The 17,687-nt window shown below is 42.0% G+C and overlaps 1 long non-coding RNA gene across 1 annotated transcript in view; it reads right to left on the reverse strand.

Moving 5' to 3' along the window:
* The window catches only part of LOC137780775 (uncharacterized), a 47,043-nt gene that overhangs the window by 14,961 nt on the left and 14,395 nt on the right, over positions 1 to 17,687 (reverse strand). The window contains exon 2 of the long non-coding RNA XR_011077170.1: positions 12,912 to 13,065. This is a non-coding gene — a long non-coding RNA (uncharacterized lncRNA). The remainder of the gene's footprint in view (positions 1 to 12,911; positions 13,066 to 17,687) is intronic.

Below are 17,687 nucleotides of genomic sequence, written 5' to 3' on the forward strand. Positions count from 1 at the left end.
GGAGGAGGAGGAGGAGGAGGAGGAGGAGGAGGGGTCGGTATTGTTGCATTTCATTAGACACATTCCTTCTCTGTGGACTCTTGACCAGTGTTGCCATGTCATTATAGGTGACCACATTTCATATCAACCCCTCTCTCTCTCTCTCTCTCTCTCTCTCTCTCTTTGCTTTGGCGACATTATTGTTCTTGGTTATTGAATATATTTAATATAATGTAGAAAGGACTCATCAACCACGGAACAGACAAACGGTCTTTTCCTACTAGCTGTTTTTCAATTACTTTACTTCAGCCTAATATTGTTGAGGCTAAAGTTTTGAGTCAAAACTTCAAATCATTACTTTGTTTTTTTGTTAGTAGCATGATTGCTAAGTGTTAATATACCAATGGTATGACTATGTTGAGTGATAGCCTTTGATATCCAGCGTCACTCCAGTTTTTTAAGCAATTTCCGCTCGTTACGTGCACACGGTCTTTTCCAAATAAACTTTACTCTTCACAGTAAACTCAGTTAGGTTCAGGCAACAAGGACCCTAGGAACAGTTTTTAATAATTCAACGTTGACTTTTGACTTTACATTACATTACATGTCATTGAGCTGACGCTTTTATCCAAAGCGACTTACAATAAGTGCATTAAACCGTAAGTACGAACCGGGAACAACAGACATCAAGGGATTACAATTTCTTAAATAAAGTCAAACTACAAAGTGCTATCAGGAAGAGCCATCTAAGTGCTGCTGCTATTGTCTTCACACGGGACACAAACTGCAGCGTTTTGGTTGAATGTCCAGTGTTTTTTTACTCATCCTTTCACTTCGATCTCCTCTCTGAGACTTTGTACCTACCTATTTATACGACGCCACCTGAGTTCTGTAGCAGTTGCTCTAAAAGTCAAATTTATCTGAGGATGGTTTATATGTTAGTTACCTGAAAGCATGGTGCACCTCTACTGACCTTTAAGGGTGCTCTTGTGCACTGAGGGCCATGGCAAAACGTGAGTATTGTGATGCCCCGGTAGTGAAACCAGACTGTTAGGGTGCTAACGCAACTAGCCCCAGCATACTGGTTACTCCAAAACACACTAGGATAACCATTCAGTAGTTGCATGACAACTTTTTTCCACTGTTAATCTGTCTAAACCGTCGTTATGCAGGCTTGGCAAAAGACAAATCAAAATGTGCAAATTCTACTTTGAAGTTTTGCTTTGCTTTGTAATAGCTTGATGGTCACCACACCCCAATGAGGTTTAACTAATCTTACAAACTACCTCCAGGGCATCTCTTGCTCTGAGAAATATTTGTGAAACTAATCCCCCAGCATGCAAAAACTGACATGTAGAGGACATTGACACCTGTTGTAGTCGGCATTCAGTTGCCCTTGAAACAGGCTGCATCGTTTCATCTCAATGAAACGTGTCAGTCAAATCCAGCTGTACAATGTGTCGCACAACTTTCCATACCTACATTCATTTGCATTTTTCCATCAACAGTCAAGTGTCTGCAAAAAAACGACAACAAAAGAAGGAAAAAATTATTTGCATTTGGTGTATAAATAGTTCCAGGGCAAGGGCTATTAAGTTTGAAATTAACATGTAAACAGTTGGAAAGTCTGCCCTCCTACCCCCCGTCTCCGTCTCCTTAACCCCCACCCCTGGTTCCCTTTTAGCGCCTTGATAAATATACATAAAGCCCCACACAAAGACCGCCTTGTTCGTTTAAATGGGCTACTTTTTAATGGAGACATATATTTTCAGGATTATATCAGCATTCAGTTGCAAATTTTGAGTTTTAATACTCCAGTTGGGGCAGTCTATGAATAAGAGTATCATTTGAATGCAGGGGAACACCTGGTGCTGAGGGGCTGGGCTGTGAGGGGGCTTCGAGCTGACCCGGTGTCAGTGCCAAGACTTTACTTGTTCCCAGCCCTCCCATTCAGACTTTCACTGCCTCAGCCTCCTCTCTGATACTGTAGCCTGCATATGCACATGGAACGTTACGCTCCTGTCTTACAAGTGCCAAAGAAGTGGCATGAAGGAGACGGCTTAGTTTGGAGTTTTAAAAAGTGCAACGTGTGTCATCAAAAGAGTGTAAGATTGTATTAAAGCATCTTCAAATGTTAAAAAACAATATCATAAAGAAACAGGTGAATAGAGTTAAAAGCATTACATCCCTCACTGAAATTATTTTTGGCCAGCTGCACTTGGTTCACCCTGCCGAGGTAAAATGAAGACACAAGCTTAGAATTCACTACTGTAAGCATGAACAACAACAAAACTACAGAGGCTTTCTTTTTTTTTTGCCCACATTGCTTACTTGGCTGCATGACAACAGAGAAGGGTTGGGGGAGGTGGAGGGAATGAGTAGTACTATTTGGAGGAGAAGGAGGAGGAGAGAGGAAGGGGTACAGGGTCTATTCGTATGCACCCCACATCCACTTCACACACAATCAGGCCTGTATTGCATTTTGCAAATTTATACCCAGGATGTTGGTTTAGAGTGTTTCCCTGAAAAAAAAAAAAAAGAGAAGGATTTTTTTTTCTTCAAGTAAGTGTCTGCTTTCATGAGCAAGAGTGATTGAGGCACACAAACAAACCTTTGTTTCCTAGCTCACAGATGTAAGGCCCGAGCTCTGATTTACACCCCACCCCGAGACACATTTGCACTTTTTTGTAATACTTTGAGACTAACAGTGTATGAAAAAAAACATGGCAATAACATTAAAAAGAAAATATATATATAGTTAAATTCATTAATAGGCAAATGTATCTTGTTGTTACAAGTACACAAATGGCAAAAATGAAAATACATTAAGAATGACCATACTGAGTCATGTACATTCTACACCACACATCCCCAGCCATTCAAACCAGCCTCCCTTCTTACTCAAAATATTTGCACAACCCCTTGTTTGCAGTGTCTGGAGAGCTGTACTCAATCTATAGCCAGACACAAAGAGTCAAAGTCAAAGGCAAGACACATTGAGGCTAAGGGACACTGACTTGCCTTTGCCCTGTTTGAGATGGAAGACACTGGCTGGACTAGAACATGTTTGTGTTAGTTTAAATGCATTCTGTGGGTGTTTAGCTATCAGGGACCATATTACACACCTGTCACATTAATTCATACAACTCCCTTTTCCCCCCTTAAACTAGTTGTTTTTAGTATTTTTAGGGAGTAACAAATGATCAATTGTTTTCTATGTTGTATTTTCTAACAGCTCACAGGGTCTTTTTGGGTCTGAAGTACATTAGGATGTATTTTAAGGTACGCATGTTGCAAGTAATGTGTTTTACTATTTTAATGACAGCAACTCTGAGAAGGAGCAATGCCTCTGGAGTAGCCGATCATGAGGATAATTCTTTTGTGCCAAGTGAACAATCAGATCACTTAGAATCAGAAGTGGGCCGTGGTTGTGCCAGCAACTGACACAGAAGACATGAACTTGACCACAGAACAGTGGTTTGCTACGTGCGGTGCATGCATCCATTTTGCAAACACCACAAGACAAACAGAGTGATTTCTAAGTGGGGTTAATCCTATATTGATCAAAGTTAGCAAGGAATGGTATTTTAATGCGTAGCTCAATCTGCGTTCCATAAAGTTACGGCGAGAAACTTTAACTGCCGATGAGACCATTTCAATGTAAAACTGATACCTCTATATGAAATAGGTAAGCGAGATGATCAGCAGAAAGAGTGTCCATTTCTACATAATAAGTGCCATCAGCTTAGATTCTGCGTGAAAACAGATCAAATCTCACAGGTCCATCAGGAACTCTCTAGTTGACCAACATTGACCAAACCCAAACCCGAGTACGATGCAGCCTTTGACCTGCAGTCGAGCCTCCGGAGGGAGCTCTGCAGCCGGCAGCAGCGTCACTCCCTTCCGGCCAGGAGCAGAGCGACATCTTACTCAGGGCGCCATGGGAGAACCAGAACCCTACCGCAGTAAAATGACAGGTTTTCTGAAGAGATACTGGTGCCTGGAAATACTACCATTTGACCACTGGGCCCGCCAAAAACCACCCGCAATTAAAGTTCCTTGTAGTAGCTTTAATTAAGTAACCGTTCTACTTGAAGTACACAGCAGTTTGGCATAAAGTCCATACACTCATGCCTGTCACTGTGCAATCACTCATCAATACAATTTTAAAAAAGTGCACCATACCATTTATATTCCACTCATGCGGCTTTTTGCTCAAAATACGTGGGAGGCTGAGCTCCTGCACTGGATTTGTATCGGAAAAAGGCCCACATTTTGACGACGAACACATCAGGTCAATGCGCTTTATTTGCTGAGCTGAGAACACAGTCAAGTCGGCAGGCTGCTGACAACTTGTTTACGTCAGTCCCAATTAATAATTAGTTTAATGATTTGAGCGCTTGACATGTGCCCCCGACAAATGCGGGCAGGAAAATGCACACACAGTGCTGTTTGCATAAATCTGCCATTTCAGCTCGGGTTGAGGGGGAACAGAGGGATAGAGGTGGGGGAATTATAGGACTCAGATGTGTGTGATTGGCGGTTCCCTTGGCTCCCAGGGTTAGAGAGTTCAGAGAAAAGCCGATTACTGCTCTCCCTCAGGTCAAGCCTTCATAAATAAACAAGGGGAGAGCCAGAGGCACCGTGTTTTAGTATGATTAGCATATCATACAGCCTATCGACAAGGCACTTATCATATTACAGCACGGCCGTCCTCTGAGCACACGGAGGTTACATGTACAGGGCTGCTGAGCATACATCTCTGTTCATTAGAAGGGTCCTCGAGGGAGAGAATAAATCATATCAGCACGTGGTTATGGCAGCGCAGGCGTTTGACTCTGCGCATGTTAACCGGGGGCCTTTAATAATCCAGAGAGGAGCTGACAGTCGGCTTCAGACGGAGGAAGAGAGATGAGGAGAAATGATGGGGAGGTTTGATAGCCGGAGTGGAGTATACAAAGAGGCAGAGCCGTGGTACTTGAGAGGAATCTCTCAACCACTTTTCTGACACCTTAGACTTGTCCCGGTCCGGTGTATTTGGACCCAGACTCGCCTTGGTCTCAAGCACTTTAGGACAGTTGGATAAATGTCGAGCTCTCGATTACAAAACCTCCAATAATGGCAACAAAGTTCTGTGATTTGGGGCGGCAGTCGTTTGTCGGAACCTGGCTCGGGAACCGGAGTCTCGGACCAAGTTCAGGGTGCACACTGAGAGACTGAGAGATGCCAGTTCCCCATACTTTGCGCTACTTCAGTATATTTGAGCCAGCTGCTCTGGGAGCCATTCTCGTTCTGACACCTCTGCATGCATGAATTTAAATTTGTCATATTACATATACACATACATGACAATTGGCGTCTGCATTTACCCAGAGATCGAACCGACTATATTGCGGTTGCAGGACGACCGCGCTACCCATGAGCCACAGCCGCCCCAACACATCAACGCATGTATATCGGATCCTGTTTGTACTTAAGTGTATTTTTGGCGTGTGTGCAGTAAATCTCTCCCCGAGAGGTATAACAAAGAATTGCTGCTTCTTCTTGGTGGCTAGGTCAGGGCCAGGGTTAGACTCATGGGTTTAGGATTAAAGGTTAAAGGTTAGACTCAAGTGCACTCTGAACTGTCCATTTTGACTTTGAATGAGAAGTTTTTGGACCTTAGACTTGACTTTTAGTTTCACTCTCGGACCTGCCATTGATCGTGGTCCTGACCGCTTGCAATTGGCTACCGGCGAACAACATACAGCTTATTTGGATGATGAAATTAGCCCAGGAGGAATTATGAGTGTGTCTTAAAACTGTGTCCACGATGGAGTGGAAGTCTCCCCGACTCTCAGACACGCTGCTGAGATTCCAATTTGGGCATGGCGTTTCTCCTCAGCCAGACAGACTCAACTCACCGACCAGGGGCCACAATTAGCAGCTAGCCACTCTGAGCAGGGAGAAAGAGCAAATGACATCCGCACCTAAGCCCTCCTAAGCCTGGGGAGCCGGGGCACGGAGCAGCCTCAGTGCTCTCCTCCCTCCATTCGAGCATGGCCTCTTTAGGTGGTCCAAACACTGGGGAGGGATGGCATATTTTGACTGCTATTAGCACTGTTTAGCCTCCCTCCATGGGGCGGGAGTGCCTGGGATGACCAGCCGGGCGGATATACAGTAGGCTATGAGAAAAACATGGAATATTGGTTGGGTGTTTTTCATGTCTTGGCTTCACGGTCGTGGCACAAAGCTGGGATCAGTCTGGGTGCCATGTCAGCTGGATAATCACATCCACCACTGGCATGGATCTTATGCCAAAGAGGGGGGACAGCAGACATCTGGAGCATTTAGTTTCAGACTTAATGTTTTGAAAAAAGACTTGTCCAAAATAGCCGTGGAGTCTGGAGTTTTTTTTTTTTCCCTCCTTTTTTTAAAAGTATAAACAGAGCAACAGAAGTCTCAGCTTGATCCTCAAGACTGTTTGGGAATTCCAATGTGTACGTCTCCCCGTGTCTATGTCTCCACAATACTCAATACATATTTTTAGAAATCCCCCCCCCCGCTACATTTCCGCCATGTGTATGTGCGTAAACGTGTGCATTCACATTCCTAAGTGATGCCATCCCCTCGCGCCCAACCCCCCACCCACCCAACGCATGCAAATGAGAACTTCACACACGTTGCGGCAAGCTGCCGGGTGCTCTGTGATTTCACACGACCAATTAAGGCCCTCTTGGCAGTTGTGTGAACAGTTTCATTAGAGGAGATAATATTGCAAAGTGAAATGATAAGCAATCATTATGATTAATGCCCAGACATTACATTGCTCGTTAATGAGGTGTAAATGATCTCATTATTTTTTGAAAGACTACAGATTAGATTAAAGTGGAGTGGACAGCGCTCCTCGGTGTTCAGACAAGTTAGTGTTAATTAGGCCCAATCTCCAGGAGCAAATGAGCCGCAACCCTTTGGTAAACAATTAAGCTCCCGTAGCCCCGGGCTAGATGGACAAGGATAGGCAACTGAATGGATAGATCGCTGGAGAGATGGATGTTGAGGGGGTGTTCAAATCTGAATCCAATTCATTGTTCTATTGCCACGCAAAATTAGGCAAATCATCTTTCTTCTGGTGCAGCAGAATTATGCAAATATTTAAAGAGGTTTTGGGCTTTTATCAAAAATCAGACATCAGCCAGTTAGTGGGGATACGGTGCAGTTCCCTCCTTGACGACAGCTACATGATATTTGCCATAAAGATTGCCGACAATACATTCAATCAAAATGTTTTTGTTTGTCTAGATTTATTTTCATAGAGTGAGGAGTTTACTCTTCACTTTATCAGCAGCCTTGTTATAGAAATATTAATATTGGTAAAAGGCCTTTCACCAAATCTTGCAGAGTGCCCAATTTTTTTTCATAAAACAAATGACAAGGTAGTGGAAAATTGTCGAATATAAGGATCATGTCAGACTGCTCCAGTGATGTTGTGCCATCACACGTGTTCAGACACGAAGGCTTTGCAGCTGCTCTCAAGGTAACGGAGGCGCTCTTAATGACTTTTAGGAAGATAAAGGTGAAAAAAGTGGGTTTTCGGGGAGTTCTGGCAAATATATTTTATGATGTCTTTATTGATTCAAACAATACTTTTTTTCAATTTAATTAATCAGCAATGAAATTCATTCATTCAAGCAGACACCATGTATCCTTGTGCTTTAATTGAATAACACCATGCTTCATTCTAAGAATAACAATAATGGTTGTTTTAGTTTAGAGCTGTCGTGAGTGTGACGTTTTAAGAGAATGAGGATTTTTTTTTCTTAATCCAGGATTGTTAATTAATTTAATTTTCCTTGCAACAGGAACAGGAGCACTTTCACAAAGACAAATCTTGAAGTCTTAAAGGTTCCTGTATCTCATCTAAAGACCGACTGGACCAGCCACAGTGGGAAATGTCTGCCTCTGACAACATTGATTTCACCATCCTCTCCCTTTGTCTGGAAAGATATGTTTAGATTATGACAAGAAAGGCGATGCTGTAATCCCTCTGCCATAGGAGTTATGTTTTAGAGACATCTGGCCCTTATCGGTGATTGATAACGCTTAACTCAAAAACATATAGAAGCATTAGGAACATCAATATTTTGCCGGCGACTGAAGGTGACCCCTGGTTCCCGTGTTTGCAGTGTGTGCGCGCCGGGCTTTGATGGTAAATTTGTAAGGGTGGTTATGTGGGGAGGCTATTATGGATTTGCTATCTTGGCCTGAAGTGTTTGCGGCTGATTATGTGATTAAATCAATAATAATTTCTGTTTGGGCTCCTTTGCTCCTCTGCTTCATCTTCTTTTTCCTGTGTAGTTGAGCGGAACGGTGGGTGGGGACTAGTGTACACAAATACAAATGCAGGCGCAAACAAACACACACACACACACACACACACACACTCTTAACCATATACTACACACAACAGAACAACTGCGCAGCAGATGACATGGAGGTGAACATTCCAGGGTCCCAAAAAGTTGACAGAAAGGAATTTATCAATCTGAAAAAAGACATGACAATGAGAAACAATCTCAATGTTGCGACATTTCGCGAACATTTGTGTTTCAGAAAGGGAGCTACATGCATCGTTCACGCTCCAAGACACATAACGACACCCAGGACATAACATTGTCAACAAAAAAAAACCACACTTTTCCGAACTTTTACCCCAGATTTAGGACTCAAATTCCGATTGAACCAGATGCCCAACGCTTCAGCTGTTTGTTGAACGCTCCTTCCTTCATACCTTCGGCCCTGGTTTGGTGCCGACTTGTGCCAGCCACTCCTTAGCAACCGCAGTCGCTCCCCTCTCTGGTTCTGCCAGGTTTGTTGTTATGTCTAGACTGCAGGAAATGCAACATTACATTTGTTTACAACCAACAGGAACTAGAACCAGAAGCTGTTACGTGATTAAAGAGCACTACCCAGAGCGAGTGTGTGTGTGTGTGTGTGTGTGTGTGTGTGTGGCTCAACCCCCTGGGTTTGGCAACCATCGACTCGATATAGGCAAACCAAAATGGAGAAGGAGAGCAGAGCTGCCGTCCGTATCGGTTAGATGAACGGATTGCATTCAACGCAGCGCTCTCGATGAGATGTCAGGCCCTGACAGGAAGTTAGAGGGAGCCCAGTTTGTGTGTTTGCGTCCGTTTGTGTCTGTATGTACTGTATTCATGTTGGTGTTTATTTGAGCATGTGACTATGCACAGTGTGCGTTTAGTGTGTCTGTGGCCGCGCGTGTGTGTTTGATTGTGTGTGGCTGAGTTAACTCACAATCCCTCAGCACCCTCTTAAATCTATACCCAATAAAAATCAGCGCCGTCTCGAAAAACAAAACCCAAGGAAACATCTGTAAAACATCGATTTTGCAGATTGCAAACCAACTGCATGGCTAATGAGAAAAGAAATCATTTTTGATTAATTAACCTAAAAATTGGAGAATCTAAGCTGCCACCAGGGAGATGACAAGTGCTGCAGGCCTGATCGCACAAGGAGGAGGTCATACTGTAGAGCTGCTTCCAGCTCCGGCTCGCTCGGGGAGGGAAGAGGTGGTTGAAGTATGGCACCCATTACTGAGCCAAAATCACCAAGAGCCTTTGTGCCCATTTATTCATGGGGGGGGGGGGGGACACAAATGTTGGTTAGCTATAAGCAGAGATGGAATTCATTGCTTCTCCAGTATTAGGGTGGTTTCATTTGTGCGTTTGAAGGGGTTGGTTCAAAATGACTGTGTGCACACAAACACACATGGTATGTCGAGCTATGTGGAGACACACTAAATGCAATGAAGGTGAGTGGAAGTATGTCTGATGCTCAAAATGTTAGTGACAGTTCCTTCATTGTGTCATTGTTACTCTGGATAATCCAACCCACTGTGAACATTTGAATCACTTTGTCCTTTTGTGACGCTGGAATAATGTTCAATGCTGTGACCGTCAATGCGTTTCCATCCGGCTTCATTGTATGGGGGCAAATTATAAGTAAATTATCTCCGCGGTTGGTATAACTAAAACAGTAGAGCTCAACTCATTCAGCTGATGACCTTTTGAAATGAAGCAATTTCATCTCTAATAGTTGCCTTTGTCTGTGGATTATGAGCAAGTAAAAGTAATAATGGATGTGCGTAATGGTATCTGCTTTCCTACAGTGTTAATGGTTTCACAACCCCTTACGTTTAATTGGCAACTGCAAAGGTAATTGAGATTTTTTTTTACATTTTTTATCTTTTATTAATACCTTTCATTGTTTTTTCTAAATATAGAATTATTGTGGAATTAGTGTTGAAACCACCAAACATGAGAACAACTTCTGTACGCACACACACACACACACACACACACACCATCACTCCCGTGAACAGTTCAATCCTACAGGTGAGGGCTGAAAGATAACTCTCAAAACTAAATTGGAGTGTAATATAAACACCGCCCATGTGTAAGTCTTAGAAAACGGTACATATACTGTCAATACATGCACAATAACCCACTTCTGTATAAGTTATTATCTGTACAGTATCCACACAAAATGTTCTGATTTCTGAAAATGCTTATTTTTTATTTGATGTCTCCCAAATGTCCGTTTATTATCTCAGGACATCGTGACTCTTTATGTAGCCCAGTGAGAGAACACATACAACTCTTTTGACCTCTTACGCTCGTATCCCAAGACTGCAAACGGCCAGCTGGGACTTGTGGGAATTATCAATAAGTTCGAAGTTAGTTTTCAACCAATAAATGACACAGCCTTTCATTGTGCACAAACACACACACACAAACACATGTAGTTTGAACAAAAACACACACTTATGCTCAAGAGCTCTATTCTTCTCATACACACATCAGACAGAAGTAAGCAAACACACACACACACACACGGGGGAAAGGGGGGTGGGGGCAGTTTTCTGCACTCACAACACAGCTGGTTCTCCAAGGTCAATAAGAAACTTAGAGTGTTTATTTGTTCATGTGTTTTATTTGCTTTCTAATACAGCCGAGGCTCTGATTTGACAGATCTACTTGAAAAGAATCATAGAGCTTTAACGTCTAAAGAGCGTGGGAAATTTCCACTCACCAAAGAGCTTTTTCTCTCTCCCCTTCCTCGTTTTCATTCTATTACTTTTTTCATAATTCATTACCATCCTGACTATTTCCCCTGCTGTCTTCGTTTCCCCCTCTTCCCGCCTCGAGAAAGCGTAACAGTTGTACCCTAGCAGCTCACTAGGGTGATGCAGTAACAACCTCCTACCCTGTGATGGCTTGACAGTAGGCCATTGTAAAGCTGAATCGCCGTGGATTTATGGCCATAGTCCTGGGTTCCCAGAATGCAATGTCACTCTGTCATCATCAATCTGCCGTCTCTGACCAAAGAAGAAGAGGGGAGCGGGGGGAAAGATCGCCGCTGGAAAGTAGCGCCGAGCGATACTGCTCGATGCGTGATCTCATTTTTATCAGCTGCCTGTCTGTCATAGGTAAAACGTGGACACAAAGAGCTCCATTTACCCAAGACAATCTGGGTGCAGCGCCATCAGACATCATCTACTAGTTCCAGATTGCACAATTAACAAGGGGCTGGTCCAGTGCCAAATATGGCCATTGTAGCAAATGAATACACCTTTAGATGCCAAAGCTTTTACAAAACATTTAATCTTCATTAAGCTATAAAACCTGCGGCCCTGAAGCCCGTTCAGCACAATAATATTCCCTCTTGGTATGAACGTTTATTATGAAGAATGTGTTACATTGATAACTCTGCTGTTTTATACTGAAACACAACATTCAACAGCGACGACGGTCTGCTGACTGAGACGACACGCTTCTTTCTCATAAAGCGTTAACGTTCAGAGTCAATTTCCATGATCTCCACGCGCAGAAATTGTGCATCACAAATCAGCTTCAGAAAGGACGTCTGAGAGTCTTTTTTGGAGAAAAAGAACTGAAAGAGAAAGAAAGCTAAATCGTCCCGATTAATGTGCTCTCGAACCCCCTCATAGCCATGGTAACCAAGCAGTTTGCCGTGCCATTTAGAGGATCCAGGACCTGACATAAAAGTAACATTTTCCAAGTCTCTCCCTGATGTATAGGCTGAGTTCAAAACAGTTAAAGTCTTGAAGGGTTTTCAGTCTCCACTCTTGTTTCAAGCAGGACACAAAACAATATTCTGCTGAAGTTGTTGCATCACATGCTAATCCAATAAATAGCAATGATTCTTTGTCGCATTTGCAGACCACACTCGACTCTCGATACTTTAAACCAAAAGGTTTGAGCCCAAAATGAACAGCATTGTGTTTCACTGCAGTCACAACACATGACTCATAGTTTCTTGTTGGATTTAACACCGGTAATTATTCTTACTGTAACATTCACATACAGATAAGGCAGATGTACTCGCACAGCATTCTGGGTTGAGGGGGGCGTCTATAAAAGTGGAAAGAATAAGAGGCTTTTCACTAAAGAGAGATGCTGTTCCATATCCTTTTTTTAAAAGCTTGTTTCCTATGGGCCTCAATAAAGTTGAATCTTTTATTGAAAAACATGTAACACATAAGTAAGTAGTAAGGAAAAATGTGGAGGGAAAAAAAAAAGCAAAGACATACCAATAACAATCAATATTTAGTGTGAACTGTTAATATATCAATAACCATGTATAAGAAAATAAAAGCGTAAATAAATGCGTTATTCATGGTGAATTCAGAAAAATTAGGAGCACTAGTATTTTCTTTTATACACCCAATAAAACTGAATATATGCCAAACAAATGCATGCTTTCAGAAAGTAGGGCATACTTTTTTTTTGGATAGGGTGGGTCGGGGGGGTTGTAGATAAAATCAAACGGAGAAGGGAATTACAGAGTGTAGAGGCAGACATAAACCAGAAGTATGGACGTCAAAAAAAAAAAGAAAGAGAGGAACTCACCTACTATGTCAGAGCTTGCTTTTGATGCCTCCGATCCGTCAGCTTCCTGATGTGAGCCTTCTTTAATTTAGTGTGTCCATAACCCTGCTGTGGAAACCCAGCCAGCATGATAGATGGAGACGTTTTACATGGACCTCCGTCCAAAGTGCCAATTCTTGAAAGTAGAAGGGGCAAGGAAAATAAAGTCAATAAAAGAAGCATTTCTAAATCACCTTTACATGTCCTTCCAGCTTTATATACTGTAGCGACTGCTTTTCGCATTTTGGTTTCGCTTTGAGCCCTTTCCATTTATGAGGCATCTACATTCTCCTGAAGTAATTAGTAACCACACTCAAGAGTAGATGTAAATGCTGTTTGTTTTGTGCTGGACCGGCATAATTCCTCAGTTTGGGGAAAACAGTTAAATTAAAGATCAATCTTAAAACTTGAGCATTTAAGTGCTAAATCTAAGTGTCTTCACGGATGATAAATTAGTCAGGAACGGTGCAAATGAAAAGCTATTCATTCATAAGTGGCAACATTTTCGCTCAGCCAAAAACTGCCGAAAAGTCCTTTTTTTTTTTTTTTTGTAGTTCCCAACATAACCAGTCACAATTTACTGGACGGACATTTGTCATGAGAGAAAGCAGTTTGAAAAGTTTGATTAACCCCCATTACAGCGAAGAACTTGGTTGTTTTCTTAGACAAAAAAGGTCTTGACAGGATGCCACGAAGTTAAATTAGAGGAAGAGTGGAGAGGTGAGCATTGATTTAAAAGACAGTATTTCAAACTGCACCCCGGAGTACAGGGCAGGACCCTCACACTGATGACACTAATTCTACAGGGAAATTCATGTTAGTTAGTGTCTAGACATTTTATTACTTGGCCAAAGCACCGGGATGGCTATCTCCCCATCTTCAAAGACCGCTGCCTACTTAGAGGCATTCAAGTTCTGGAGAATTTACATATTTCAACCACAGCAGTCCTCTTTCTCCATTAGGTTTATTTGTCTTACGAACAAAGTGATCCTCAGAGGTATCCAGTAACTTATACATAGATGTAATGCATTATTTTATATTAACGGCACACAATCAGCACTGCAGTGACATGTGTTTTGTCGTTTTGTTGCATGTCATAGTTGCATATTAGATGCAGATCTCACATCTACGGATCAGAAAGACCCAAAAGGTCAAAGAGGGTCACGGTTATGTTTGGCAATAGCACCATGTAGTCTGGTTTAGGAAAGAAAACATCATTAAAATCACTACCAACCTCTTGTTTTACTTAACTTCTTATCTTCCTACATAGTCTCAAATAACTTAACGTTGTCTCGTAGTTTCACACATCGAAGAATCGAAGAATAACTGTTTTTTTGCCATTGAGGTTTTTTCTGATATTACAAAATAACAAATGTAGTTGGTTTTTGAAACACCAACTTTTCTTTATAAATGATTTGTCGACATAATACGTTTTATAACGGTCATAAGTTGAATACAAATTGCTGTTGTTGATTTAGACAACAGTGTTGTGCTTTAACATAAAACCATCCACCTCTGAGGGAGTTATCAATAATCAGATTCACCAAAAGTAGCTACACATATGAGTTGTATCAGATGTTTCGAGTACTGGCTTGAAAAAAAGACATTAATAGAAGAAAAAGTCAAAGAATTTAGCTCTAAACAGAGAAAGTACCTCACTAAATGCATTTGCTATCATTTAATTTGTATATCCAGACATGCAGACTTCAAAACAGACGTGGCAGCACACACACACACACATACTCACACACATACTCAAGTTGATTAGCGGGGCTCCTGTGAGTGTGTGTCACGTTTTAGTGGAAAATTACAGCTCTTTCAACAATTCCTCAGTCGGAATCCCAATCTAAAGTGGATTTTATCTGCAAATCACAATTATTTTGTTCATGCTCTGTTTTAATGGGCACCCCCGCTGGGCTGAAGAAGACACTTCTCTATTCATAAATGTATTACTGCCTGGGAATCATTAACTTATTGTTAGCGGCGCGACTGATGGCTTATTGACATGGCAACATTCAACCAACACTTTTGTCTTTGAGCCGTACATCCATATCACTGAAAACAATGTCATCTACCCCAATTTTCACCACTCCCCTTGTGTGTTTGAGCTTAGTGGAAGGCTTTTCAGGGACCAGGGAGAGAGAGAGAAAAAATACACAGCAAGAGATAAGTGTAGGCTGGGTTTCTGGAAAGACTGGAGAGGTTTTCTTTATGATGAGGAATAAGAAAAACAAAAGCACCAGATGCCACAGTAAATGGGCCGGGAGTGTGTGAGATGATGTTACACAGAAATCACTGCTTGCTGAAAATGACTGGCTACTTTTGTTTGTTGGAGGATAGCGATAAAAGCTCAAATAGTGGCAAAACAGAGCAGAGACAATAAATTGCCATGTGTGTATTATCTGAGAAGTGAAGCGCCGTCGGATATTTACGGCCGGGGATACAGGAGAGTCATAGAGTCAGACAGTTTGCACAGATGGTGGCCATCCTTGGTCAACATTCAAATAAAAAACGGAATGAGTGTCTCCCTCTGTGTCCAGCTATTCCTCGTGAACGCAGACACAGATAAAAGGAGGGGGTGTAAAAGTGTTTAAGTAGGCAGAAGTTGTAAAGGAGAAAGGAAAAAAAAAAAAGCAGAATCTCTATTCACTGCTTGTGCAATCCTTTCTGCCTTGTTGAACTTTATTAAATTCTGTCGTTCTCTCCCTTCCCGTCTAGCTCCCTTTGTCAGCTTCTTCTCATGCGTAACACCGATTTTTCTTTCTTTTTTTTTTTTTCTACTAAGGTGTTGCGGAGGGGATCCAGGCTGAAAGAACGTGTCGGTGATAACCGTACCGCAAAGTAGCAACCCCACTGAGAGGCATCACTGTCAAACATCTGGAACGGGGACTTTAAAAAATGGGACAGCTTTTTGTTGAGAACATGGTGGTTCCCGCGTCCTGAAGAGTGACAGCGGCTGTGTTCAAGCTGCAGGTCGACATGCCCGAGGGGGAGTGTGTTTGTTCGTACTGTACCTGATCCCAAAATAAATTCCAACAGTGTTACAAAGATGGGCACACTGAGCGCACAATGGTAATGAAAAACGTTACGCCTCACGGAGTTCATCACTTTCCTGGTAAAGGATATCACGTTCTGATTGAATTACATATAAATGAATTTGTTTTTGCCCTCCTTCTAATATCATAAAGCCAAATTTGAACAATGATTATGTGCAGCTCACACAAAAATGAACCAATGCGATGTCCAACACAACATGATATTCATTGCAGAGTAAACTAAACATACTGAAATATAAATACAGAATTGCCTCCACAGGGCTGTATGGAGACGGCTGAGCCGGCGGCTACCAGCTAACTGGACCTGGTCTCACTGAATTGGCTGCGACCTCTCAACACCGTTTGTTTTGTAGCCTAAACTAAGTTTATATTCTTAATTTTGGCCCAACCATGGTGTTTTTCCTGAACCCAACAAAGTGGTTTTATATTGTGTAACACAGTGATTTTCAACCACTGTGTTATATCGTCAGGTGTGCCGTGGGAAAATGTCCAAATTAATTTAATTGGTCCCAAAAAATATTATTTAGTTGCTGCACAATTATTTTCCATTGTTGAGCGTCTGAGCCTGCAGTGTCGTGTCTGGCATAGTAATGAAATACTCTTCCATGCGAGTCGGTAGCGCAATAATTGACAACCATATATGTTGTATTATGCTACAATGTGACAGTTTGTCACTTTTTGGGTTGTTGGTGTGCCGTGGGATTTTTTTATTGGAGAAAATGTGCGGCGGCTCAAAAAAGGTTGAAAAACACTGGTGTAATGTAACGCCGCCCAGATTGAGATCAATTTAAGCGGAAAACATTTTTCAAGGAATGTGTCTGCCATCTCTGCCAAGCACTTGAAAAATGTTAATTGACAACTTATCTTTATTTTTAGCCATAAACATTCAACTTTGCAATATGACATCTGTTCATATTGCAAATACAGTTTGGTTCACTTTTCTTTCGACATTTCACCACAGCAAGTGTCTTTCACTCTAAGTGTGTTTGTTGGCTAACCCGCTTTAACCCTTTAGGACTGAGGATGTGAACCCATGGTGCCACAGCTTCAGTCCTCACCACCTACATCACACATTGTGTGTCCTTGAATCGCAAATAAAGGTTGCAACTTGACATAATCCAGGCAGCAAATATCTTAAAACATATTTGATTGAAATAAATAATAATATTAAAAACTATACCATGAGTAGAAATCATTGTTTGAACACAGTCCTTCAAGGTGTTGTGTAAATCTGTATGTGAAGAGATAACCGAATCGTTTTTTAGAGAATTTAATCACAATGGTGAACAGCATACCTGTGTGACTCACAGCTGCTCTGCCACCTTTCTTTGTTTTTCTGTCCGAGAGACAAGTTTGGTTTCAAAGTATATGTGTAGTCTGGCCGTTCATTATGAAAGCAGCGCTAATGGATATGGAAGTCCAATCAATTGTCCAGGAAAGGGAGATTAGGGAGGGATGAGTCACCATATTCTCCCTTCTTGACAACCATGTCATGCCTGGCAGCCTCTCCAGAGACATCGCTGATTGATGCCTATCTTTCATCAGCCCGGCTTTAATCTGACATTCCACATGCTTTATAATCATATCAGTAAAAAAAATCTATATCACATCAGCCCTTCTCTTCTCCCCGTGCCCCACCTGTGGAGCAGAATATACTTTTTATATAAGAAAGAAACAACAAAACTGACACAGCTGCCGGTAG

Source organism: Clinocottus analis, unplaced genomic scaffold (assembly GCF_023055335.1).
Source record: "Clinocottus analis isolate CAN_PGR_092001 unplaced genomic scaffold, fCliAna1.0.p SCAF_9, whole genome shotgun sequence".
NCBI classification, from domain to species: domain Eukaryota; kingdom Metazoa; phylum Chordata; class Actinopteri; order Perciformes; family Cottidae; genus Clinocottus; species Clinocottus analis.